This window comes from Haemorhous mexicanus, chromosome 2 (assembly GCF_027477595.1).
Source record: "Haemorhous mexicanus isolate bHaeMex1 chromosome 2, bHaeMex1.pri, whole genome shotgun sequence".
In the NCBI taxonomy this organism is placed as follows: domain Eukaryota; kingdom Metazoa; phylum Chordata; class Aves; order Passeriformes; family Fringillidae; genus Haemorhous; species Haemorhous mexicanus.
In genome coordinates this window covers 110938441-110965989 of record NC_082342.1, presented here as the reverse complement: position 1 = coordinate 110965989, position 27549 = coordinate 110938441, and the positions used below count along the sequence as shown (strand labels likewise).

The window sequence follows — 27549 nt, the reverse complement described above, 5'->3', positions numbered from 1 at the left end:
CAATAAAGCTGGGAACTAATTTCAGAAGCCAAAATGTATTACACAAGGTTAGACTGTCTTCATAAATGCATGCTGTTCACATTTTAATATGACTAATTAAAAAACTATGACCTTGAGTTTCAAAAATCAAGACAGAAATTCAGAAAGCTATATGATGACTCATTGATTTAGGAAAAAAACCCAATAAAACATAAAACCAAACCAAAACCACAAAACCAAACACACAAGAACTAAACGTGCTCAGAATAAATTCACATTTTATTTGGTTTTCTACAAATAAAATGAAGTTTTAAATGCATATGCCTGTATGTATGGTAGGTAATTAATAATGGAGGGACGTCTTTGAAAGAGGGAGGTCTTTGAATGTCCAATTAACTGACTTCCAGTTGTAGTATGGGTCTTCTCTTTTTATTCAAACAATGGAAATGGTATAGCCATGCTGGATATGCTCCCAGCTATGTTTATTCATCTGCTCTTTAGACCATAGTAGCTTTTCTGGCTACACCTTCATTCAAATAGTGGGAAAAAATAGAAGGAATAAACATGCCTGGTCCACAGCTGGTATAAATCAGTGCAGCTTCTCTGTCTTTGGTGGAATGGCACCAATTTATAGCAGCTGAGGATCTGGCTCTTGATGCCAAGTTATGAGCCAGATGAGCACAATGGGATGCAAAAAGAAGGCATAATGTGGCCATAAATTTGCTCAAAGGCTCTTCACATTTCAATGATAGTCTCTTTGTAGAATTCAATTAGCATTGCTGTTTCTACTCATAAAATATATGCTCTTCCTGAATAATTTTTTCTTCTTTTACACTGTCCAGAGGCCAAATCTTACAGCTGCTGCTGAGGCTAAATTCTATTGATTTCACAACATGCCTTCAGTATGTAAGCTGGACTATTTCATAGAATTTCTGAGTTAAATATGAACTTGGAGAGCAGTCTGGAAATATTCTTTGGAGTGCAGAATGTAACATTTTTCAGATGTCTCAGTCCCTCAAAGGTTCAACCCACAGTGCTGCCTCTTCAGTCATTTTATTTTTGCAATTTATCAATTATGTTTTATTTCATGTAAGGTTTTGTGTTCTGATATATTGAAAAAGGGTATTTGTGTGTGTGAAGCATATGCTATAAATCAACAAATAATAAAGAGTCAGAAGCAAGTGTCTTATTTACTGTGTGGTAATAGTGAAAAAATAAAAAAGAGAAAATTACAGGAATAGCTTTTTCAATCTTTATTGTAAAGCAAGGGAGAAAATTAAAAGAAGTTTGTGATAGTATGCCATTTGTCTTCAAAGGTTTATTAGAATTTTTAGTATGTGTAAGGTTCAAAACTAAGAAAAAACAGATGCAAAGCAAAGCAATATCTCACCATTGTATTCATGCATTTTCCTGCCAATTTAATCCTAATAGCTAGTTTGAGCCTTTTTACTGAGTCAACAGCTTAGGAGGAGCAGCAATTGTGACTATCCCTTCTCTGCTCTTCCTGTGCTGAAAAGTCATGGCAACCACAAAGGTCAGATTGTTATTTTCCTTACACTCTGCTGCCACTAGCTGCTTTATTTAGCTTTTAAATCATGACTCCTTGTTCTTTCTACCAGAGTAATATCTGCATCCCAAGAGTGGCTGACTTTCTGTAGCCTCTTCTATGTACCATCCAAAAAGTTTTTTGAAAACATAGTGCAGGAAAAGGAGAAAACCACAACTCCTTGCACCACCCTAATATTCCACTGAGGATTTACGTTTGGCATTTTTCCAATTATATCTCAAATTTAATCTTTCCCTTTGCCTGTACAACTTTCTCTTTCAGTTCTTGTTTTTTTCACACAGATGTTAATGCAACATGTGCCCCATCTCTTCCCTTTCCTTTCAGATTCCTCCTTGACATCCCTCCTTAAAGAACATTCACAACTCTAACCAGATGGGTTAATGGTATTACAAAGGAAATGACAGGAACTTAAAAATAGTAGACTAGCATGATCATCTGGATATGAACCTTTTCAAGAGCATCAGAAAAGAAAATTTATTATAATTTTTGTGTCTAACATGTCTGTTCAGTCACTGCCCTTCTACTTTGTCTTTAAATTTTTGGGCAAGACCTATGAGTTCTTTTATATTCTATGGCATGTGGAGCTGCATGTGAGTGCTACCCAAAGATGGATCATCATAATAAATGACAAATAGTGGTCAGAGTCCTTAGCAGTTCTTCAGCTGGGAACACAAAAAACTTCAGAACATTTCAAAAGAAACTGCAAGATCTGGAGGATGTGATTACACTGCTGCAACACAGGCCACTGATTTGCTGAAGAAAGAACAGATCATAAGTTGTAACATTTAGGAAAAGCAAATACTTTAAAATAAAAATCTGTAGTATGTTGAGAAATACTTGTTCAACATACAATGCTTCAAAAAGCTAATTTTATAATCAAAACTAAAAAATATTAAAACTTTTGTAGAAAAAAAAGCCAACTATTTAACCATAATAGAATTAAAAATATTCCAACAGGAAAAATAATGAGAAAAATTAATAGTGCAAAAATTCTTTATTAAAGTCATAGTGAGTTTTGAGATGATCTGTACAAGATTTTCTGTTTTATTTTATATGGGAACCAAAAATTTCTGAGAAAAAATTTAATCAATGAATATAAATTTCCCATTAAAACTCTTCCTCTGATTTGAAGTCGTCAATCTGTCATTTGCTTTTGTGGTTTGCAATTTTTCATTATGACTGATTTTAATTTTTCTTATCCAGTCTTATAATTGTGCAAAAACAGAAAAAAGACTTGCAAATTTTGCATGTTAATTTAGGCTAAACCAGTATTCAAAGTGAACTGCTGTTTTTGTTTGCTGCTATTGACTTTGCATGTGGCCAGGCGGCTCAAAATGAATTGCAGCAAATTTTGGGTGATTTTATGTGGTCAGATAAATTTCTATCTGATTCCCTTTCCATGCATCAGAAATGGGATTTTTTTTCTCTTCTCTTCTCTCACAATGTCTGTAACATACATGAGCAAATACCTATTTTAGCAAACAAAATTGGTTACAAACACATGATTACTCTGGTCTTTGTTCTTTGTTATCTGAGGCCATTAATGTCTGTACAAAATTAGCATAATGAATCTGTTTCATTTTGGCAGGACTCTGTTCCTCAGTAAGCAGTCTGTCTGTAAGAAACTAAGGTTCAAGAAAATTCCTTCCTCTCAACCTTTCTGTGCAGCCAGATTGCTAACCTAAGAATTTTCCTCTTCAACAAACACAAGGACAATACTTTTTAAAAACTTCCAAAACTGTGAATATAAAGGTGAAAATTTAGTTTCCAGTTATTTTCATTTTATTTTCAGTGATAACTGTTAGGCTCAGAAAATCCAAACAAAAAATGCTTTAGTTCAGTTTCTCAGTTCAAAAAAAGCTTTAATCCTGTTCCAGTTTCAAAGTGAATTTGTTCTAATGTACTGCCTAGATGCCTAAAATAAATCATAGGAGAAACTAAATATCTTCTCTTCATCAGGCAGAAAAAGAAAAATTATCTTCTTTCCTCTCATCACAACATGAACTTCCTCAACTTCAACGTTTGCCAAAGACTGTCCTCTAATCCCATTTGATTTTTTTAATCCGATTGTCCTAGGTAATAGTTTGAAGACACTAAAAGCAGAAAATAAATTATTCACCTAAAACTTTAAAGTCAGATTTTTCTTCTATATGTCACTGGAGGCTAACAAAGTCTGCAAATAACATACAGTTAAAAAACTTTCAAATGACCATAGTAAATCATTGGGATTCAATACTAATATGTTCTTTTGGCAATTTTCTATGGGTTTGGATTTTGAGCATATGTCAATTTAAAAACAGGAATTTATATTACTTTACCAATTAACTTCCCATAGCAAAGTTATAAATTATTTTGAATTTAGATTTTAAGTGAAGCTGTCAGTTTTTATGTCCAAATTATTAATATTTTATCCAGAGGAAATTTCAATATGTAGTTGTGGCTGTGTAGTGTGTTCATGGCTTGTTCCTTTTCTGTCATTTGAGTGATATTATTCCATAATTTTTCAAAATAATTATATGTCTAATGTAATTCATTTCTTCTTATTTGTCAAGGGAAGTTCCTCTGAGCAAGAAGTGCCTAGCTTAAGAGGGATGCAACATTTTGTATTTTGTGAGGTGCGAAAGAACACTGTAGGTTATGTGAATTCTTAATTGAGATGCTCTGCTAAATGGCATCTGAAATTCCTATGGCTATAGTAGCATGCTATTAACATATGTAAAGGGATAGCTAAAGAATATTGGCAAATATTTTGACTTTAGACAGTTTCAAACTTTCAAACAAGAATGAAGGACGAATGAAACACTGAATTTGTACAGTGACATTCCAGATCAATAGAATATTTTAAGTATTATTTTCATGTAAGTATAGATACTGATTAGGCAATAGTTGGCTAAACTACATGTTCAATCTTACTAGATTAATAACTGCTTTAGGGAATTTTACTAACTTTTACTTTAGAATCTTATACTTTTGTAGGTTATGTATCCGATTTTCATAAAACAATGTTGATGTCATAAGCCAGCAGCTAAGAATATGTTTGTTTTCATCAGAGCTCTTCATATACTGTTACAATCACACAACCTTGTACTTTCTGTGCTTCTTTTGTGCCTTCTTCTTTTCTATTTTAACTCGCAGATCTGTGATGTACCCTGAGAAATACAGTTGGAAAGAGACAGCTCAGTGACAAAGCTCCCCATGTGTGCTTCTTGTTTTATTTTACAATCCAAGCTTTCCTGGCAAATGGCAATATCTCTATAATTTACTTGCCTATTGCCTAGTGCCATTATTCCAGGGCACTAACACAATACAAAGAAATACATAAATAAATAAACAGGAAATCCAGCACTGCAAGTCTGTTCAGATGTTTTACTATGCCTCATTTTTTGAAATCTTGTAGGAAATTTGGATTAATAATCTGTTACTAAAGTTTTGCTTTAGAAATTCAGAGAAATATTCTTGTCCACTGAATTATGTATAAATATGATTTATTATTCTTGGGTTTGAGTCTTGTAGCTTATGCCATCCTGTCTGTGCTCTTCAGACAGCTTGCAAGGATGGGAACACTGCTTCTGCATGTGTCAGTATGATTATTGCCAGTCCCTGAGTGCCACACAAATGGTGTCATCTTGGTGAACTGGACTCACCAAATCTTTAGGAATCCTGTGTTGAAAATCTGTCTCATAACAGCTGGATTCTATCCACAGGCCCCTGATTTAAAACAGGTGTCAGACAAATTCTTTGCTTTTTCATCGTTCGTCTTTTTATGAACATACCTGCATGAAGCACTAGGAACTTCTCCATACAAGCAATTTCATAACTTTGCCTACTTTAACTATGATTGATGTTCTAGCACTGGTTTTTAGCTGTAAAAGGAGCCTTAACAGAAATATACTTGAAACTTTAGGAGGTATATTTAAGGTAAAAGAACATTCTCTGATGATTCGGAGCAGCTTAGTATCATCTTGGTTTCTTTCATTTTCCTACCTGAATTATTCTATTATTCTGTTATGCTGCTAAAATTTTTAATTTCAGGGAATTGGAAATTTGAAACCATACTATTCTTGATATGGGTATGATGGGTGAGCTTTTGTCTATAACAAGCCAAGAAGTTTTAAGGAGGTATAGGGTAGTAACACAGATATTTCTTTGATAAATGTTTGTAATTCTCATACATAAAGCTGTTGATGGATTCTCAAGTGATGCTAGCTGTCTGATCTTTACAGAAGGGAAAATTTTGTGAAGATAGGACAAGGCTGAGCAATCTTCAATGGCAAGGGCAGAAAAAAATTACGTTAATAACGTATAAAATGCTGGTATTCCATGAATAATTCCTAAGATTCTCTACATTTTATCATGGCTTTGTTTGTTTGTTTGTTTGTTTGTTTTATTGATAGTTTTGGTAATTTAATAAGAGATACTGTTTTTCACTCCCATCCTTATCTAGTGCTTGACCAGGGCACTGTGAACACTCTCACACGGGGTCCTGTATTCTGGAGGATTCTGCATTCTGGCTTCCTGAAAACAGCAAAAAATCTACTTTGGAGCCTGAGTGGTGGGCTAGTGTAGAAGAATGACATTGAACTCCTCTTGCCTAAGCATAAAACTTCTGCCTGGCTTTTCTGGGACAGCTGGGGAGCTGTGGTGACCAACTGGATATAGCTAAATAAAGTTAATGTGGTTGCAAGCAGGAAACTCATCCATATCCCAGAAAAAAAATTAATCCAAATTATTGTGGAGCTTTGTTGAAGGTAAAAATCTGTAATTCTTATCACAGCTTTCTCTGTGGCCTGTCCTGGGAAGTGCTGTTGGCAGCATGCTTGTTTATCTTCCATGTTGGCTGGGAAATATCTCTTGTCTGCTTCTCCACTGTCTCATTGTGAAAAGCTTCATTTCAGTTCATCTTTTAAAGCCATTTTCATAACACACAAACAACTTGAGGTAGTCATTAAGGGTGCAGTTTTTGCACCTTTTCTGCAGGGAGGAAAGAACAGGCTGCTATTTTACCTCAGCAATTTCAAAACGGTTAGCTCTCTTTTGGAAGATGTCTTTACTTCACTCTATAAAATCTCTGGGTTGATAACAGAGCCTTTAAATGCAACCCTCACTGTGGATGATTGATAAATGGAATGAGTATGCAGAACAGAAGGATTATGGAGAAAAATACTGAAACATATAAGAGGTCTGAAGGGATTGACATACAAGAATAGATTAAAATTTTAATATGTGTAGAGTAGCTAAACAAAAACTGAGAAGGGATTGATAGTCATGCAGGGAGTAAACACAATAACTTGAGGCAACTGAAGGAAATTAATCAGAAGAAAAATTAGTCCAAAAAAAATTAGGAAAAGTAGAATTGATTAATTTCCCAGAACAAAAGGGGAATTCCCAACACTTCAAGCCTTAAATCCAATATAGAGGAAAAACATAAGAGGGTGTTCTCTTGGGAGAATTCCCTCATTGCAAAGAAATATTACTTTCTGACTGACTAGGTCCCGTTTATCACCAATTTCTCTGTATATGTAATTAACAGCAACAACACTGCAGCAAATCCTTAGAATACTGTCTTACATTCACATGAGCAAAGGTGGTAACGATTAACCATGTCATACTACAGGAAATAATTCCTAATTCTGTGTTTTCTAAGAAAAATGTGTTAGACTGTAAGCTAGGCTGTATGCTTCATGAATATTGAGATTATCTTTTTTCCTTATTGTTCCTGGTTTGCCACCTGTACATTGTAGTATATATTGCTCAAGATGTTATCCAGAAATGGACTTTGAGAATATATTGTCCCTTGAAAAATGTAATTAATTACTATTGCTTCAGCTAACAGATTTCAATTTCAGATCATTTATTTTCTAGAGTAACTGATGAGCTGACTGGGAAAATGAAACACTTGAGTTTAATTACCAGTCAAAATTACAGCTTTCTAAGCAGGTACTTCATCTCATACCTTTTTTCTAATTGTCTCTTCTTATGACATAATATGTAGTTGTATCTGCTGCCTTTCACATTGTTAACATCTTACTACTGCTTTCAAGACAAAAAGAATATAAGATGATTGTAAGATGACTTAAGTGTGGATTTAGAGTGCATTAAACAGCACAGTTTAATCTCTCATAGATGCTTACTTATTTTCCCATGACCAGGGCAGAAATGAAAAAAGGAAATTGCTTAAAAATAACACACTGACAATAAAATGTTTAGGTATTTTCAAGCATAAGTTTATAAAATATAATGAAAGACAGACAACAGATATAAACTACATTATTAATGTCAGTGACACACTACCATGACTGGTAAAAGTAGAACTTGAAGCCAGATTCCCAGTGGAGAGACCATGCCCTCAAGGACCTGAGCTCTGCTCCAGTGTGAGCATCTTCAAGGCAGGGCCACTTAAAACACATATCAACACTGTCAGCCTCAAAAACCAAAAAAATATCGAGAAGCAATATTTTAATCACCAACAGCTTTATAAAAACAGATTCTGTTCCTGAAAAAGATGAGATTTCTTCTTCCTCACTGTCTTGCCCAGCTATTTACAGATATTTTATTCTTTACATTACTTATTCTGCATAACCAAATGGAGTTGCATCTGGTTAATTACCTGAACTAATAATTCTTCATATTTGACCTCCATCTTCTATGTTTCTACTCTCATATTCTCTGGTTTGATCTTTGCAGCATTATTTTTTCTCCTTGGAGATGGGAGTGATTAATTCAGAGTAGATGAAAAGGTGGAAATTAAATTTAGGAATTGACTACATCCCAATTCCAGCTCAAAATGCAATATTTGGTCTATTCCATGTAGGAAAATGTTTATTTCTATTATCTATACCTTATAAATCATCATTAATTCTCATATGTATCTAAACATATGTCAGGAGTCTTTACCAGCAATTTTATTTTTTGCAGTTATGAATTGCAATTATTGGAGCTAAGCAAGCTGTTAATGGGATTGAGGTGCCATAAAGCTCATAACTGCATATCTTTAAAGATGATCAATATTTTATTTTTCAGAATGGACACATTTTATTCTTATTAATTGCAGATGTGAATCAATAAGACAAATGCTATGATTTGAAAACGTTGTATTTCCATTTGAGTTATGTGTTGCCTAGTAAGAGTGACAGAGAGAAGATGTTAGACCAGGCAAGTATCAGGTCAATTCTGAGGATGTTGACAAACCATTTGATTATGTACAGTTTGCTGAGTTCTAAAAAATGCATGCATAATTTAGAACCAAAGATCTTCGATACTGTTGCTGTTCATCTAACTATAAAAATCACTCATTTCAAATTATTGTAATAAGGAAAATCTGATGCTCTATTGTTTGCTTACGTGTCACTGACCACACATCCCTTTACTCCTGTCTCCAACAAGAAAATTTTCTGTGCTTGGATTCATTAAGAATTAGAATTCTCTCTCTCATCCACCAAAAAAATCACTTACACAAATCCACCAAAGGCAAAAATGTCTCTTCACATACTGTCCATAAATTGTTGCATCTTTCTTATTTTCTACTCTGGTTAATATATGTGGCCACAAAACCACACATAAACAAAAATTGTCTCAGTTATCTCTTGGGTTTTACTTTTATTGGTTTTGGAACAGTAGGAAAAAACTCCACAAAATGACAACCCAAAAAAGGACAAAAACAAAATTGCTGAAATCAGCTTTAGAGATGAGCCAAGGGAAAAGTAACAAACACATAAACACACACACACTTATATCCTCTGTCTCCGTGTTTCTGGGAGGCTTATTCCTTTTATTTTGATGGAGATTACCAGGGGTTTCTTTCAGTTTTGTTTGTTTTGGCATTGGGTAGGGTTTTTTTGTTGTTGTTGGTTTTATTTTTGGGGTTTTTTTGTGTCTCATACCTGAGATATTTTTTAAAGTTTTCCACATATAAAATTTAGATTCTTGTACTTATTTATTTGATTTTCTAGATTTGAGACTGAGTAAAGGTTTTTCAAGTGAACAAATGTTCAGAATAGGAAATTTCTCATGATAAATCAGGAATGTTTCAGGGATTCAAATTAAGATGACAAGAAGAAGCCCATTACATGTGAATGTATTGAATTAAACAGAATCCTCTGAAACATAAGGTCACAGCATATAATATATCTTATAAAATATTTTGCACAAAAAATGGATTATGTGTCTGTCCTTCAAGATCTTTATAGATTTCAAATGCAACAGAGAAGACTTTAGGAGTGAAAGCACTGGAGAGAAAATTGCTAAAGATTTTGATCAGGAGTAATTATGAAGACGACAAAAGAAATGGCTTAGGTCATCAGATTTAATTCTCTCACATTGTCAGCAAATAGAGACAACAGCCACAATGCAGCACCCTTACCTTAGGTTGTGCAACAGGTTAAGATTAAAAGTTTCACTAAACAATAGAGACTCAAGAATTCACAGTAACTTTAAACTAAGAGATAGAAATGAAATAACTGGAAACGTGTTTTCTGTGTGTTTCCAGTCATACCAAAAAACTGGTTTGTCTCAATAGATCATTGCTGATCCTTGCAAAGTGGCATATTTCTCCTTCAGAAGGCAAGATTTCTATACAACATTTAGAAAGCAAAATTTCCAAAGCAGCTTCTCCCCTTTTCCCACTTCCATTTCACCTACAATGAATTAGTACTAATCTTTAGAATAGGTTCAAAAATTAAAAAAGAAAAAAAAAAAAAACAAAACCAAAACAGTTCTGGTCATTGCGGACACAGAAAGTTGGGAAATTTGTCATCCATTTTTGTATTACCATGCACCAATGTCAACTGTTAGGCCAGCTAGAACTAGATAGTTCACATTAAACAAATTGTGAGAATTTTGATCTGCCTCAGGCATTTTTCATTGCTTGCTTAAAACCCTGTATTATTTTTCTTAGTCATAAAATAGGCCATATAGGAATTCAGCCATTTATATATTAGAAAAATTTAAAATATGTTTTTTCTCATTTTCCCAACATAACAAGGGAAAACAGGGTAGCACAAATTTTATCATTATTATTTTTACTGTGTTAGCTAGGCAGGTTGATGGCCACATTTCTGTTGGCAGTGCTTAAGCACTGGGACAGCATATTCCCTACCCTTCAACATCAAAAGTCACAAGTCACTCAGAGGGAATCAGATCCAGCAGCTTCCCATATCACCAGAATTTCAAATCTGAGGTTAGAGACTCTTTGGCAAAGCTTAGACCTAAAAAGCTTTCCTTTGCCTCCTGTTTTAAGGATGGAAAACTCTCACATGCTCCAATGTATTTCTGACCTCCTTCATTTCCTGCATGGCTCACAGAGAGATGTACTTTATCACAACCTGTCACTCTTGTGCAGAGGTCAGGGCAGGAACAGGTGAGAGGCAGGATCGTAGCAAAGGCAGAGAAGGCTTTGTTCAAACGAACCGCGCGGTTTTTATAGAGCGGTACGATAGAGTCTATTCTATTGGCTAACCAACAGAAACATCTTTCTCATGCTCAGTCCTTGAGAGGAATGCAAAAATAAAGCAGAAAAACACTATTTTCAAATTGTTTATAGTCAACAGGTTATCACATCTTTCCAGCTCCCTAAAACTTCTCACAAGCTGCTGTGAGAAACACTTGCTGTTTCTCTCTCTCTGTCTCATGGCATCCACAACAACCTACTTCATTTGAATGTGCTGTTGGTGTGATAATATGCCATTTTCATTTATTAAAAATGAGGTGCACTGAGTGTGCTGGCTTTGACTTGGGTAGAGTTAATTTTCTTCCCAGTGGCTAATACGGGGCTGTGTATTGGATTTGTGTTGAACACAGGTTGATAATACAGAGATGTTTATGTTATTGCTGAGCAGGGCTTGCACAGAGCCAAGGCCTTTTCTGCTTTTCCTACAGCCACACTGGTGAGGAGGCTGGTGTGCATGGGAGGCTGAGACAGGTGACCCCAACTGACCACAGGGATATCCCACACCACATGGTGCTCAACAAATAAAGGTGAGGAAGGAAGGAGCAAGGGAAAGATGTTTGGAGTGATGTGGTTTGTCTTCCCCAGCCACCATTACCTGTGATGCAGCCCTGCTCTCCTGGTATGTTTGAACACCTGCCCAGCCATGGGAAGCACTGAATTAATTCCTTATTTTGCTTTGCTTGCACGTGCAGCTTTTGCTTTCCATATTAAACTGTCTTTATCTCAACCCATGAGTTTTCCAGCTTTTACACTTCTGATTCTTTCCCCAGTCTCTCTGGTGGGGAGAAAGCCAGCAGCTGCCTAGGGCTTAGCTGCTGGCTGAGGTTAAACCATGGCAGTGAGTCAGCAGCTTTTCTGTCCTTTTCCAGCTCAGATCCTGCCCTGCAGAGGCAGCTATTGAGCCATCAAAGGCAGGAAGATGTTACGAGACCTGTAATGCCCCATAACTTTGATATGCGGCTCACCCAGGCACCTCATTCAAGCAATAAATATTTTAGAAGGGCAGCAGACAGATAAGTGAGTAAGTGAATTAATTCATGCCTTCTTATTTATGAAATGCTTGCTCCCAGATTCTGTTAAAATTTTACGTATAGGAGAAATGGAAATTTACTTTCATGAAATGACCATAGGCTTCTCTCGACTGCAGAACTGGCACTGCAAGCAGCACACAGGCAAGGGCACGACCTCCTTTTGAAGATCAAAAGCCCTGACAAAATTGTTTCAGTCTCATCACACCATTTCTGTGAGCAAGATATGCCTATCACTTAAGAACAAAAAAAGTAATTTATTCCATTTATGGCTCGTTTTCCTTGAACTTTAATTAACTTATAGAGGGTCAGAAGTCCTGTTTATGCTTCAAAAAAAGCTGCTTTTCCCATTTGAGATGCTTGGTCTCTTTCAACTTTTTCCCTGATAAAAATATGGTTGTGCTGAGGCCACCCTGATATGAACTTCTTTCTTTCTTCTTTCTCTGTCCATCAGAGATTCTGTGACTTGAAATATATATTTAATATATATTTATTTCTGCGAAATATTTATCTATCACTTTGTTATTGGTTTTGATCTGTTATGGAAACAGAATATATTTTCATTTTTCAGTATATTTACCAGTGAGGCCTAATAAAAGATTCTCAATAGAAGCCAAAATAATGCACTTTACACCATTCTGTTACATTAACAGGCTGACTAGGAGAAACCTTCCCCCACCCCCAAAGCAACATGTATGCCTGCACCATGCAATCCAGGAATTTAGTGACCCTTCCCAACAGGAGGAGGTATCAGTGTGACACAGCTGTGTAGGGATGGCAGCTCTTGTCCTAAATGTGTCATAGGCATGTTAGCAGTCTGCATTTGAGGTCTTCAACCCTGAATGCAGTCACTAATGCTGACAGCAGTTCTTGGGCTGGTCCAGGTCTGTTCTTGCAGATCTTGTAACACATGCTCTAACACGTGCACTTGTGCTCTGAGAAATGCCCTTCCTCCCAGCCAAGGCTATTGGCTGAGTGAGAAGTGGTGGTACCACAAGCAATGTGGCTGAACTTTTGATTGATTGTGGTAGGCTGCCCCTGGCTGGGCTCCAGGTGCCCACCAAAGTGTCACTCCCCACCTCAGCTGGACAGGAAAGAGAAAATATAACTAAAGGTTCATGGGTTGAGATAAGGATGGGGGATCACTCACCAGTTACCATCATGGGCAAAAAAGAATTGGCTTGTAAAAATTAACTCATCAACAATTAAATCAGAGTAGAGTAAGTAGAAGAAAAGCCAAACTATCTAACACATCCCCTTCTTCTTCCCAGGCTCAACTTCACTCAAGATTTCTCTACCTCTTCCTTGCAGCAGTGGAGGGGGACTGCAAAAGCGGGCTATGGTCAGTTCATCACATGTTTCTGCCACTCTTTGCCCCTCAGGGAAAGATTCCTCACTCCTCATTCTGCTCTCTAGCATTGTTCAGAACATCAGAACATGTTTTGTCTGTTATCTCTCCCAGTTACTATCCTTATCTCAAATTCCTTATGCCCCATGCTGGGCACCAAAAGGGACTGTGGTGGGTTGAACTTGAGTGAATATCAGGTGCCCACCAAGCCCTTATTTTCCCCATCAGCTAAACAGTAGGGGAAGAAAATAATAGGGTAAAAGCTTGTGTGCCAAGGCAGCTAGAAAAAGCAAAAGCAAAGACATATATGGTAGCAAAAGAAAGCAGAAGATTTGTTTGCTCCCAATCAGGGGGTGGTGTCCAGCCTTTTAACATTTTAAACAGCATTATGTTTAAATAGAAACAGATGCATTATTTCTAAGCATAAGTCTCAAATCAGAATTTGCTCAATGAGACATCTGGTCCTACAAGGTATACGATGTTAAGTCCATGACACATCTTTTGTAGCAAATCTTCATAATAGAAATAATTCTGAACAAAGATCCTGGAGCTGAAAAAGTCTAAATTCTGGAAAAATTAGGATTTGGGGTTTGGCCACATTCTCCAAGTGGGTATTTCAACTTTGCTTTTGGTAAAGGAGTTGACAAATTTCATAATAGCTATTAGTTTTCAGTCCTTCTTAGTAAGCCAGTAGCACTGAGAAATGCTGGTTCATTTTAGCCATCAGTTCTTGACCAATCAAAACTTTTTATACTTTGTCTGTAACCTTTATTCTTCTTAGATTCCTTTCAATTCCCAGCATGGGCAGCAAACCCACATTTTTATATCTGAATTCTGTGGTTGAGAATTTCTGTCTCTGAACTCATTCAGGAACTCTTATAATGATACAGTGAAAGTTTATGATATTTCCTCCATCATGCTCAAGGTGTTTGTTTCATATCCCATGGGGTATAAACCAATATTGTAATTTTAAAAGAAAATAGCATCTGAGACTAAAATCTGGCAGCAGAAAGAAGAAGAAAGCACTGCATGTTTTTAAAGTTTGGGCAGGACAGGGATCTTTGCTTCACTGATATGTAAAGTCCTCAGCTGGACCTATATTTTAAGGTGTAATGAATAAAAGAATTCTTAGCCAGCTGAAATTATCTGATTTAATTTGAAAAGCAAAATTTTGAAAAGCAAAGTTAGTATGACCAAAAGAGAAGAAAATTAACTGGTTTTGGAAAAATTTCTTATTCCTTTTAGCAATATATTGTGGATATTTAAGCATATGAGAGTCAAATCAGAGAGGCACTATCCTGGGTTGACTGAATCTGGGGACAAGAAATGTTCTACATTAAGAGCTGAGCTTTTGAGCTTCCCCTTCCCTTTCTCTATCTTTGGAAGTCTCTATTAGAAACAGTTACAATCTCATCACACATTTTGCATAAGAAAATAAAGTTATGCAGATGCCAAATGTATAATGTATAGGTACTCCAAAATCTTGCACATCAGGTGAATTTTTAGTGCAAACACTCTATCCTTGTAAAATAAATCTTATGAAAAAGCTCTGCTTCCCTTTTACTGTAATACTGCAAAGAAAAATAGGCAAGACATTGTAAAATGCCAAAAAAGAGAGGTGTCACCCAAGAGCATATTAAAGGCAGCAAATAAATTGTTGTGAATTCACAGCAATATTTCATTTCAAGCAACTTTCCATTCTTGAGTGCTAGAAGTGACCCATTGTTGAAAAGCAATGTGATTTGTGACAGTGGTGGTGTGAGAGTTCAATGCAGGAATCTGTAAACACACTTTGGTTCTATTTCAGCAATTGCAGAGGCAGACATAAAAGTCCATTGTTAAAGATTAGGATTTTAATATTATTTTATGTTTCTTAAATCCATATTTAAGCGGGGCCACAACCCCCTCTTACCCTCATATCGAACTCCTTATAAATGACACAACACTTCAGGAGAGAATGATATTGACAGCTAAAGCTTCCTAAAAGTAAACATGTTGCAATTTATTCAGGGATACAAGCATGTCTCACCTTGTCAGCTTTCAGACTTGTTGAGCTGAGAAAAATAGGTGCAACTTTCCATTAAAGGTCTGCTTTAAGCCTGGTAGCTAAGAACATAAAAATGAAACCTTTGAGAAGATTCCTAACTTCTAGCTGTGAACCACTTAGAGCATTGATTTTTGAAAGTGCTGAGCACTCTGTAGCTCAGGACAAGTGGTGTCTGTGTCCACCTTTAGGTGTCCTTATATTTGGGTCCTTTGGGTATTCAGGATGCATGTATAAGTGCTTAAATAGATTTTACTAAAACTGCTCTACGGGGATTTCTAGGCTAAAAACTGGCTTTACCCAGTTTTCAAGGTGTCAGATGGTGTGGTCTGCTAAAAAGCCCTGTTAGAAATTTTCAGATGTGAATTCTGGGAGTGTAATCAAGATGGAAACAATCAATAGAAGCATAATGGAGAATGACTGCAATTTGTTTCTCTTGTTTACCTTATGATCTTGAGCCTTGACTTGATATTCACATCGGACCAAACTGTTTACATGCACTTATTCTGAGTTGAAATAGCTCTGTGCTGCACTTGGTTGGTTACACAATGTTGCACAGATGTATTCCAAGGCATTTTATTAAAGAGCTTCCAGTGACAGCCAACTCCAGGCACTAGGTAGTACTGGATGGGATGGTTATTCATGACAGCGAGAAATGACTGGCTGAAGGAAGCTTGGGAGTGGTCTGTGAATGATGGAAAAGAGCAGCAGAAAAAGGAGGACTGATTTTGCTGGGGGATGAGAATGTGGTAGGAAGCTAAGTCAAGAGAAGAAGAAATAAAAGGGAAAAGAAGTAAAATATGTGCAGATGAAAAGAAACTAGAAATAGAGATATCAGTGCAATTGCACAGGGTTTTGTCATCCATTATTAATAGTTTTACCATGACAGAAAGGAGAAAAACAGTTGATAATGGGATTGAGAACAAGTGATGTGATCAGAGCAAGAGATAGGAGAGGAAGTTTTCTTCAGTAAGGGCACTTAAAATGGAACAGAGTATTAGGTAGTGGGAGTACATAATTTTGGGAAATCAAATCAATATATGCTTAATTCATAAGCAAACTTGGATTTCAGCAATGTAGTACTCTGAAACCAGTGACTCCCAGAAACATTACATGGGAAAAAATTGCATATTCTGTCTGAGTATATTTTTGTTTTAAAAACACAGTAAAAACATACCATGAGTGTGTCTGTACCTCACTGGAAGACACATTCACAGTGTAAAATTAAATTTCTTCCAAGAATCCTGAATGAAGATGGCAACTTCAGGTTGCCATCTTGAACTCTAGCCCTTGTCACCGACATGTTTTATGAAAAATCCTTTCCTTAGGATTTTTCCCTCCTGAGAAGCTGAGAGGCCTCAGGAACAAACTATAAACAATTCTTATCTGCTGCTGTGGAATGCAACAGGGGGAATCTGTGATTGGTCTCATCTGGTTGTTTCTAATTAATGGCCAATCACAGTTTACCTGTCCAGACTCTCTCGGTCAGAGACAAACCTTTGTTGTTCATTCCTTTTCTATTCTTAGCTAATCTTCTGATGAAATCCTTTCTTCTATTTTTTTTAGTATAGTTTTTAATATATTATATATCATAAAATTATAAATCAAGCCTTCTGAACATGGAGTCAACTTTCTTGTCTCTTCCCTCATCCTGGGACCCCTGTGAACACTGTCACAGGCCCTCAGTACCTTAATGGATATAACTCAGACCCTTGATCACATATAATATTGTCCATTGGTGCAATGATATCCTTCAGTCATAGAAGGAGAACAGGTAGTTGGCAGCCTGCTCACAGAACCACTGCTCACAACAGGCTGCTTTGGCTGCTGGGTTTCTTTGCCATGAGGTCAGGGGGACAGGACCACCTTCCACAAGTCCTGATATTCAGCAAGGATGGTCACAAGGAAGCTACACTCTTTTTGGTGCCCGGGTACCTCATTTCCTATCTGTTCATTACAACTGGTGTGCAAGAGTGCAGCTCTTATCTGCAGGAGCTGCTGCTGCTGCTGCTTTGTGCTCCTGTTTGGCAGCTGAGTGAGTTCCAGGTAACTGCTACTGATCTTTACACCCCAGACACCTGCAGCTTTGTATTGATGCCACAGAGACTTTCCAAAAAGGAAAAAGGCATCAGAGAAGTTAATTAGGCAAAGAATTCTGTCCCTAAACACTGAATCAAGTGCCATAATGAAAGACAATCAAATGATGCAAGTAGGATGGACTTTGACACAGTGATCACATCAGGCAGGTAAAATTAACTTGCTTGCCTTGATAAGTCGCAAAATTAATTTTTAACTAACAAAAGTCTTAGCTCAATAGAAACTTTCACAGACATAGATAAAAAGTTTCTTCTTTTCTTTTTCATCACTTTATAAAACTGTCTTTCCTGTGCTCTGAGAAAAGGATCCACAGGCAAAAGGAGGATTGTCATTGACTCACGAGCATGAGTCACCTGGAAAGAGACTTGGCTGTTGGAGCTGGTGTACAGATCTTTCTCTTTATAAGACATCTATATGTCTATGTAAGACATCTCAGTGAAATTCTAACATGTAACTTAGCTATATTTTTAAATTCAGAGACTCTTTTCCATCACAGAAACATCGCAGTTCCCCTACAATGAATGTCACTATTCAAGTACACAAAAAGAAATTTAGTGAATGATGTAAGTATGTTATTATCTATTTGGTTAAAACATACTCTCTAACTTTTGAGAGCAAAATTGGCAAAGCAAAAACAGCAAGATAATAAAGCAACCAAATTCTATTCCCTTTTCCAAACAAAAGAAAGGAGTCATTTTAGTGGAAAAGTAAATAGTGGGGGAAAAAATCTATTTGAAAGACCTGAGGGAACTGGCCATAAAATCAGCTACAACAAAAGAATCAAACCAAAGTCTCAGAAGAATCTGGCCTTCACATGTCTAAATCAATTCAAGACATCACAGAACTTGCAGTGACAAAGCACTGGTAGGACATGACAGCTTCACATCTGAAACCCAGTCAGGTTTCAAGGTTAAAGCCATATTTATGTTTTCAGAGTTTTTCTTCCCAATTTTTAAGGTTATATCTATGAATATTATAATATCTAATCTGAAAATTTCTAATAGGTTAAAAGGCAATCTATCATCATCTTTGAAATGTGATGTTAACAGCTTTATAGTTAAATTAGGCCATGAAAAATGGCTAAAGGTTGTCTATGAAAAAGCTCTTTTTTATGACAGAGATAATTGAACCCATAGAGAGGAAAGTATAAGCTGAAAATGATTTAGAAAATTCATCATGAAAGTGAGTCATTATATCAATTTAGAGACAAAATAACTTTTTTTTTATTATTTACCTATCTCTAATGAATTCATCTTTCTCTGAACAGACAGGCTAAGTGAATGTCAAAATGTTAATGATGAGCAAGTTGAAAGTTAGACTTTAACCTCAGCACGCTGCTGAGCAGTTAAAACAGTATTTTTGATGTCCTTGTAATGAAACATGAGATGGATCTTTGTGAGCCTTTTTTTTCTTTCTCGTTGAAGGATAAAAGAAAGATGTTGGGGAAAAATTGAATTCAATCCATTTGTTGGCATTTTTTTTTTCTTCTCATATCAGTGTATTATGCAAAGAAAGTGTCCTAAGAGAACTGAAAATTTCACTTCAGCCTGCATATAAATTGATTTACATTATTCTCAAAAGCTCATTCTTTATCACCTCAAGATAATGAAGGTGACAGAATGAAATATGAAGAAGGAAATATAAAGTCCTGTTACTGATATTTAGGTCTGCATATTATCTGGAGTGACTCAAAATTTTCCCATTTTATCAGTGTTTGTTGAGTAATTTATCGTCAATGCCATTAATTGCCCAAGTAATAAAATCAATGAGAGCACCTTTGTAATGAACAATAATGAGGAAGAACATGCAAAGCTGGTTCAGACCCCAGAACATGTAACTTCTTTTTAAAATGTGTTCAAATATCATTTAATTGTTCACTTAGACATTTTTCATAATGAAGCTTTATTTTAGATCTTCATTTTCTTAGTGTCCTAAGATTAAAAAAAATAGCATCTCTATTAAGTGTTAGGACTCCAAATAATTTTGTGAATTCTCATAAGGAAAAGGCATTTTCTTTTAGTGAGTTTCAAGTATGGAAAATATTTACTTAAAAAAAAGAGAGAATGAAATGAAAAATTTAGTTGAACCTACTTAATAATTTAGTGGTGTTCACCATTCCTGAAATAAATATTTTGCTATTATTTCTATTTTACTGAAGTACAGATTCAGTGAGGAAAGAAGTTCTTGTAAAAAAGGAGTTGAAAGATTTCTCTAGATAGACTTTGTGAAAAAGGGTCATGTATCTGGGGATATTCAAGTTTGTACTTGTGTGTCTTGAAAATCTCCTTAGTGTTGCAACAAATTATGGTGAACTGCTGACATTTAACAGTAGAAAATTGGGGCTGTTTCTGCTCCCATTTACAAGGGTTTCATAAGGGTATATGCTGTTTACTTCTGTTAAATCTGTTTTAATTTCCATAAATGTATTGGAATGGGAAAAAAAAGGGGTCCATTTGGGTTATTTATTTGCCCATTATGTGCATATTTCTATACATTTCATTACAACTAAATCACAGCTGAAGAGCTGTTATAATGGTCTTGGTCAAAGTTCAGGACTGCCCTTCTTCCCAGTTTGCTAAATAGAACAGAACAAAAAAATATCTGTTCTGAAAAGGAGAGGAAAATACAATGTGTTGTTCTGCCTATGCTTCTCTGTCAGTAGCTGAATAGAGCGCAAAGGAATAACTGTGGTGATCCTGAAGCAAGCTAGTGTTCCCTCACAGAGAGAAAATCAATATTTCGATCAAACCAGCTATTAAAACAGCAGAGAACAAGCTCCCAAGATCCAAGGAGGAAATTTTTTACAATGAGGGTGGCGAAACACAGGGGCAGATTGCCCAGAGAGGTGAAAGATGGTCCAGCCCTGGAAGCACTAAAAGCCAGGCTGTGCACAGCTCTGAGCAGCCTGATCGAGCTGGGGGTGTCTTTGCTCATTGCAGGGGGTTTGACCAGGTGACCTTTAAAGGTCCCTTCAAACCCAAAGTATTCTGTGACTCTATGATTCCATGAAAAGAAATTGGTCTGAAGAAAGGGCTACATTTTTGCATTGCATCATTTTGGTATGGATGGCATTACAGAGGGACAAAAATAAAAGCACAGGTCTTCCATGTACAGATTGAAATCCAGTGCTTGTCACTGAAGTACCTAATCAAAAATAAATTTTTAATCAATTGAAGCAGAAATTATATAGAAAAACACATGCAAATCTCAAAATCTCCTTTGTATGAGAGTATACTTGTCTATAGGAGAGTATATTTGTGTACTTGCTTACAGGAAATAAGAAATAGGTCAATAAAAGATTAATTAACTTTTTTTCATAGATGATATTTTGCAAAAAAATGGAGGGTCAAATGAGAAAAATATATTATAATGAGAATAATTTGGAACACCTGTGACTTATTTCCATAACAAAGGACTGTGCATTAAAGACAAATGAGATGTTTATGCTACCTGTAAAGGAGAGCAAGCTGCAGACACTGAATCCATAACTCACTGCTTTATGAAGCTGAATTTTAAGTTAATACATTTATTCAGATATCTATTTTCAGATCTCTACATAAACACAATAGAACACAGTTTAATATTGTAACCAAAATGCTTGTCATTATCAGGTAAAAAAAAATATCACTATTGAAAACATACTATATGTGAGCTACTAGAAACAAAAAGGGACCCACTCCCCCGTATTTAAATCCATGAGAAATGGTATGATACAAGAGAAGAGAAAATCCAGGAGTTTACAATAATTCTCTTGAATATGTTGTCCTTTTTAACCTTGATAGAAAAATGCTCTTCAATCATTCAAACTACTTTTCTCCAAGAAACAAAATTACTAAATTCTCTGCATGAGTTAGTGCCATAGTTCCACCAATGAAGAAGAAAAGGAAAGGTTGTTTTTATGTTTCATATTAGGCATAGTTTTCAGTGCTGGTAAGTTACATTTCTGTGGATTAGATTCCTGTTTACTGGTTGGTTTTTGCCAGTCATTACCTCAGAACATTATTAATGTCATGATAAGCACTAGTGAAATAGAGCTTTTTTCATCAATATATTGTCTTGTGATGCTCAGATGTATCTTTTCCTTAGTAATGTCTCTCTCTGTCTAAAAAAAGTAAGCCTTAGATGAAGAACAGATAAAACAACATGAAAATGCTCAAATAATTGGAATGTATCCGTATATCTATGCCTTCTTTCATAAAGATCAGTACACAGAAGAGCAGGAAAGTTGAGTCTTCATCTGTCCTTGAGAGAGGGGAGAGGGTGCACAGCCTCTCCTCCCTGGGTACAATTTTGCTGCTAACAGGGAATGTACTTCATTCTGCATGTGATATTTCCAAAGATGCTTTTAGGTAGGTAAAATACTTGTTTTGGAGTGTGAAGAAACCATACAGGTCATCATGACTCAGTCCAACAAGCCTTTATGTGAATTTTGGGTATCTGAAAGGGAACACCGAACCAGATGTACATTGACATTCTCATGAGCCTCAGAGTTTCAGATTTGTTGGCATAACTACCAACAAATGAGTGATCCCATATCTAAGCAATTTTTTTTTAAGATTTTCTAAAGCCATTCAGCCATGAAACATGATTTTTTTAGTTTTCTTTACATTTGAGTGTAATTACCAAAGGCCTCACTGAATATCCCAGAAGAATGTATTGATGGAAAAATAGCTAAAAATACTTAGCATGAAATGTGCAGTTGTGGGTAAGCTTCTAGTGAGCCCCCAAAATGGCAGTGCAGAATAAATGTCCTCCCATGACACCTTTCAGAGAAAAAGGAACACTGATCATCTAATTTTTTTTGAGTCATGAAAAAGGCAGTGGGTATGACTAGTTTGTCCTGGTGTCTAATTAACAATGAGAATAATAATGGAGTCTATTTGATGTCTGCACCTGCATTGACAACAATAGCAAGAAACATAGCTCATGTCTAGACATGCACAGGTAGATATCTTAATTTGTTGATTCAATATCAGTAACAAAATTGCAATATCTGAGGAAATATAAGGGGAGATTTTAAAATTTATGAGGAGATACTGAGTAAAAACTCTCAAGCTGTGTAAGTGTTGAGAAAATGAGCTAGTGGGTACAGCATCAGACCTTGAGCAGAATACTAATTTCTGAACCTCTTATATACCAGGTGTCTTGTCACAAAAATAAGGGAAATGCAGTACTTGTACATCCTCCTTTTTTACCTACTTTTATCTAAAAAACTCCATGTGTTTTTTATATTGTTTGATTTTCCCAGGAAGACAAACTAGGTTCATGACCAGGGTAGTCTGAAGAAACTTTTGGAAGAAATCACAGTGTGCAGCCTTTTGAGAAGCCTATTGAGAAGTTCTGCATGTTTATCACAACTTAAGCATTGACAGAAAAAAAAAATAGCAATAGCTAACTTATATTTTGTCTAATAATTGCATGCATCCAGTACACTTTCAAATCAAATCTGCTTTTCAGAGGAAGTATTTGGACATTTTCCTTATAAAGGTAGCTAGAAACTCCCAGATTTTAAAGAGAGGTAGTGGCAAGATGTGTTTCCAAAAGCAAGGTAGCATCAAAAAAAGCAAAGTCTTTCTTTTTTTTTTTTTGCTCCATCCTCCCCTGAATTAGTCAGTATCCAGAAAAAAATGAAGAGATGTTGATGATGAAGTTCAATGCAACTATCAGTTTTTCTCAAACAACTTATTATTTTAACTTTTTGTATCACATTTTGAAATCCTAATAATTACAATTCTTCATAGTGCTCTGCTTTTTTGTCTTCTTTTATTAACATTTTATTGTTACATTATAGATAGAAGAAACATTTTTGAGCATTTATTTGAGATTTTTCTTCTATTTATCTCCTACTGATCAAAGGGCAGCTTTACTAATGTTCCCCTTCAACATAAATGAGAATGGTTTTCCTGGGTTTAGTACAGTCTTTCTATTTATCTGAGATTTCTCTTTCCTGATCTTACTAAGTCTTGGAATGTTCCATTAATTGGTAGCATTTCAGATTTCAGACCTGTGGTTCTGTTGTTTCAGTCCAAGATCAGTCACAAAGGTTCCTATGCAAACAAATCACAAAATGCAAATCCTGCTAATTGGGATAAATTAAAAGGAATTGGAGGGAAGTACTGTAGATTTAGGCCAAAGTGGCTTTTGTTTTCCATTTGAGATTTTAAAAAGCCAGTTGTCCTTTTCAGTTCTCTATATCAGCAATGACTTTCACTTTAACTATTACATACAAAATTTTTAGGATAAGAAAATTTAAGCTAAACTATATCTTAATATAAGGGATCACTGCATCAGTTTTTCTGTTTTTGTGTTCACATTGTTCATGCTTAGAAACAGATCAGAGCCCTAAGCAGAACCTTGTGCCTGCTTAAATGAAATTATCTTGAATCACTAGCTAAACCACTTTGTGACTTAAGTGACACTTTGCTCTTTTTCACATTCATGTCTTACATTTCTGCTGCATGATCAGCACTTGACCTTAGTTCATGTGCTGTCTGACTGCAGAGGAGTGTTAAATCAAATAGAGAAGGATCTGGGTATTACTTGCTGATGAAAGTACCTGTGCACAACAATTTGAACTTGGCTCTTTTCAGCATTTGACCACTCCACGATGGCAGGAGGTGGTGCCTGTGGCTCAGTCCAGAGAGCACTGAATATGCACCAAGTGCCAATCCAGTCCCACAGGGTGCTTGGTGGGATGGGTTTGGGAGACCTGTGGCCTTGCAACTGCAGGAAGAATGGTCATAAAGGCTAAATCCTAATGGTCATAAAGCTGAATCCTTCCCTATCTGTCTTACAGGTTCAATTCAAAATCCACAATTTCCTCCTAGTCAAGAGCTGGAATTTGAAGCTGATTCTTCTGTTTATATTGCAGTAATACTTGCCCCCTTATAAAAATATTACTGTTAACATTCTCTTTTAGTGAGGCTTCAAAACTCACCATCATCTCTCCATGAAGCAGGTTCTGCACACTTAGCTAGAAAGGTTTTTTGGTTGGTTGGTTGGTTGGTTGGTTGGTTGGTTGGTTGGTTGGTTGGTTGGTTTGTTGGTTGCTGTTGCTTGGTTGCTTGGTTTGTGTTTTTTTTTGTTTTTTCTTTGTTCCTGAGACACATTAACTTAAATATGCTGGAAAAGAAATCAGTCAGTTCTGGAACTTTAGTGAAAACACAAGCACTAAGAAAACATTTTGACTGCCTTCACAGTAAAGAGCTACTCAGTCAGTACAGAGTTCAGGATGCCAAATATATAAACATAAATAAATATACTTATGTATATGTACTCTTGCAAATTTTGGCATTTCTGATAAGTTCCAGACTGACAAAAAAGCGCAATAATAGTGAGTCTTTCAGTGGTAACTGGCACTCTCCACACACATTTGAAAAACTTCTGTTTCAAAGGTTACCATGGTTGACTGGGGCTGAGACTGCTCATACCAGGTCAGTTCAAAGTTCTCTCTAGCCCAGTACCCAGGCTTCATGGTGGACAAATAGAGGGCTATAGAGGTTAAAACTGGAGCAGAAACCATGCTTGTTCTGCAATTAAGAAAATATTGCAGTGGATGTTAGGGCATGTAAATTCTTTCTTGTCCATGGTCTTAAAGCTTGTGAAACTCTCCTCTTCCTCTAACATTTAAATCTGCTTGTTCTCAGTTATTTTCTGTAGAGTGAATAAATACAATCGGGACTGTATTGAGAAACCATGAATCTACAGCCCATTAAGGAGTTCTTCCTTGCATTTCATCAAACTGTTCAGAGTTGCAGTGCAGTTCTACAGGCTATTTTCTCTATTTACCATGTACAGACAAAGTTTACAGAGAAGGCTTGAACTACACTCCTTCCAAAGAGAACCCCATGTGTGCCCCAGATCTGCTCCCTGTGGGCAGCTCTGAGCCACACACATGGAGGTGGCATGCAGTCACAGGCATGAGCCTGAATCTATTCTGAAGTAAAACTCCAAAATATAATAAAGATAAAAAGATGCAAAATTCAGGCCTTGACACAAACCAGCTCAGTCTATTTGACCGCTGATATTGCACCAAATTATTTGTTAAGTTAGAGATACTCACTGCCTCCAAGCTTCTGATTTCAGTTTATAAACTCCAGTATGAAAGTGATTTTCGGCTTCTTAAATTTCAGAATTCCCCACACTGGAAGGAAAACATTAGGATTGTGTATGTTGTATCTATCTTTCAACTGTCAGTATTATTAAACCATTCAGGGGCACAAATACAGCTTTTCATTTTAGATCAAAAGCCAAAACAGATAAGTGGGACTCTTGACAGCAAGTTGTATGCTAATAGGAAACCAAAAGATGTTTATGAGTTGAAGTCTTTCCCAATCGTCTTTCTGATTATTGAATTCACTCTCCATTATTCAGCTTTGATTTCAGCATAAAACACAGTATAATTGTATGGAGGCTGGTAAATTTGTACTTGAACAGAACATTTACTGCAAATAGAGCATCTCTTATGGAAACCAGTTAAAGGTGAAATTGGTACATAGGAGACACAAGGGCACTTCATAAAAGCAGGAAAGCCATCAGTTTAAAAGCTGAAGAACACAAGAACACGTATGAGTGTTGAAAGAAAAAAAGAAATCAGCATTTCTTCTGGGATGGGCAATATTCTTCTTGGGAAAGGATGGAAAATGTAGTCATTTACAAGTAAAACAGATTTCAGATCTTTAGAAAACATCCAAAAACATTGGCAAGAATGGTGGATTACAGGAGGTAATTATTCTTTGCTTTTTAAAATTTTCTAATTCTTACAAGGAGAATGGAAGGCATGGATAGTTATGGGTACATTGGTTGCCAGCTTGCCTATTGGCATGGTATAATGGTTATAGCATATTCTCTTTCATAAAATTAATTAAGACTTCTTAAACCTAAACTAATTTAATTCAGGAAAAGGCACATGGTATTCTTCTGAAATGAATCCATGCAGATGCTAGAGGAACTGCAATTGTGAACAATTATAAACAGTTTAAAATAGACTGTCAGTATCCTGTGGGTACTCTCTGATAGCATGAAGAGGTTGCATCCCCACTGTTTTGGCTGGTGTTATTTCACTGGGCAATAAAGTAAGAGACATTGCAAGAGAAACTTCGCACGCCAGGAGGAAAAGGTCACCAAGTAGTGGCAGTTATACAATGGGGCTTGAATCAAAAATAGGAGAGAAATACAGGCTCTTGCAGCCCTCAGACTCAAATTCCACCAGTAACAGAGAGGAAGAGAATGGTAGTAAACCTGAAAAAATGAACAGCAGTTTTCTTGGCATCATTGAAATTGACTAAATTGGTATCAAAGCGAAGCTATCTGCTATTTTTCCTTTTGTGCTTTGGAGAACCAACTCATCCTCCTGTTAAAATTTTGAAATTGATATTAATTGTGTAATGTAAGCATTGATAAATTAGTTTATCTATATCTTGAACATGTTAAAGCTTAGAAACATTTTTCAGGCATTTTGTTCTCGGAAAAACCCAGGGTTTTTTTTCTCTACCCTTCCTTTTGCTTTATGATTTAGACCAGGTCTTACACTGTATTTAGAAAAAAAAGAACATGTTATAAAGTTCTTCAAAGGCAAAAGTTGGAGTCAGTTGTCATAAATGTGCCCATCAGTTCAGAGGCACTAATCTACAATCACATCTGGTCTCAGTTATGAGCTCATAATAGAAAAAGTATTAACTTCCTTTATTTGTATAAATGAAGTTTGCAACGATCATAGCTGTTGTTTTATATCATTTTATAAAGTATAACATTTGCTAAATGGAAATAAATGCAAATTAAAATATCTGTATTGCTTTACTAGGTACAGCAGAACTGTACTAACTCTACTAAGAAAGAACATTTACTCAGAGGTTAATGACTTGCCGGTTTGAGGAAGAGAGAGAAGATGTCTGCACTGATCCTGTCCAAACTACATTAGCATGTAAAGAGAACTAAGAGCCACTGGTGATCCAGGAAAGAAACTTCTTCAAGGAAAGCTGTCTGTCATTATTTTCAATGACAAAAAAATATTTTTGAAGTTAAATAAAAATGGCATAAACA

At 36.0% G+C, this 27549-nt stretch overlaps 1 protein-coding gene across 1 annotated transcript in view; it reads right to left on the bottom strand.

Moving 5' to 3' along the window:
* The window catches only part of IL1RAPL1 (interleukin 1 receptor accessory protein like 1), a 258654-nt gene that overhangs the window by 54447 nt on the left and 176658 nt on the right, over positions 1 to 27549 (bottom strand). The gene's annotated exons all lie outside the window — the stretch shown is intronic.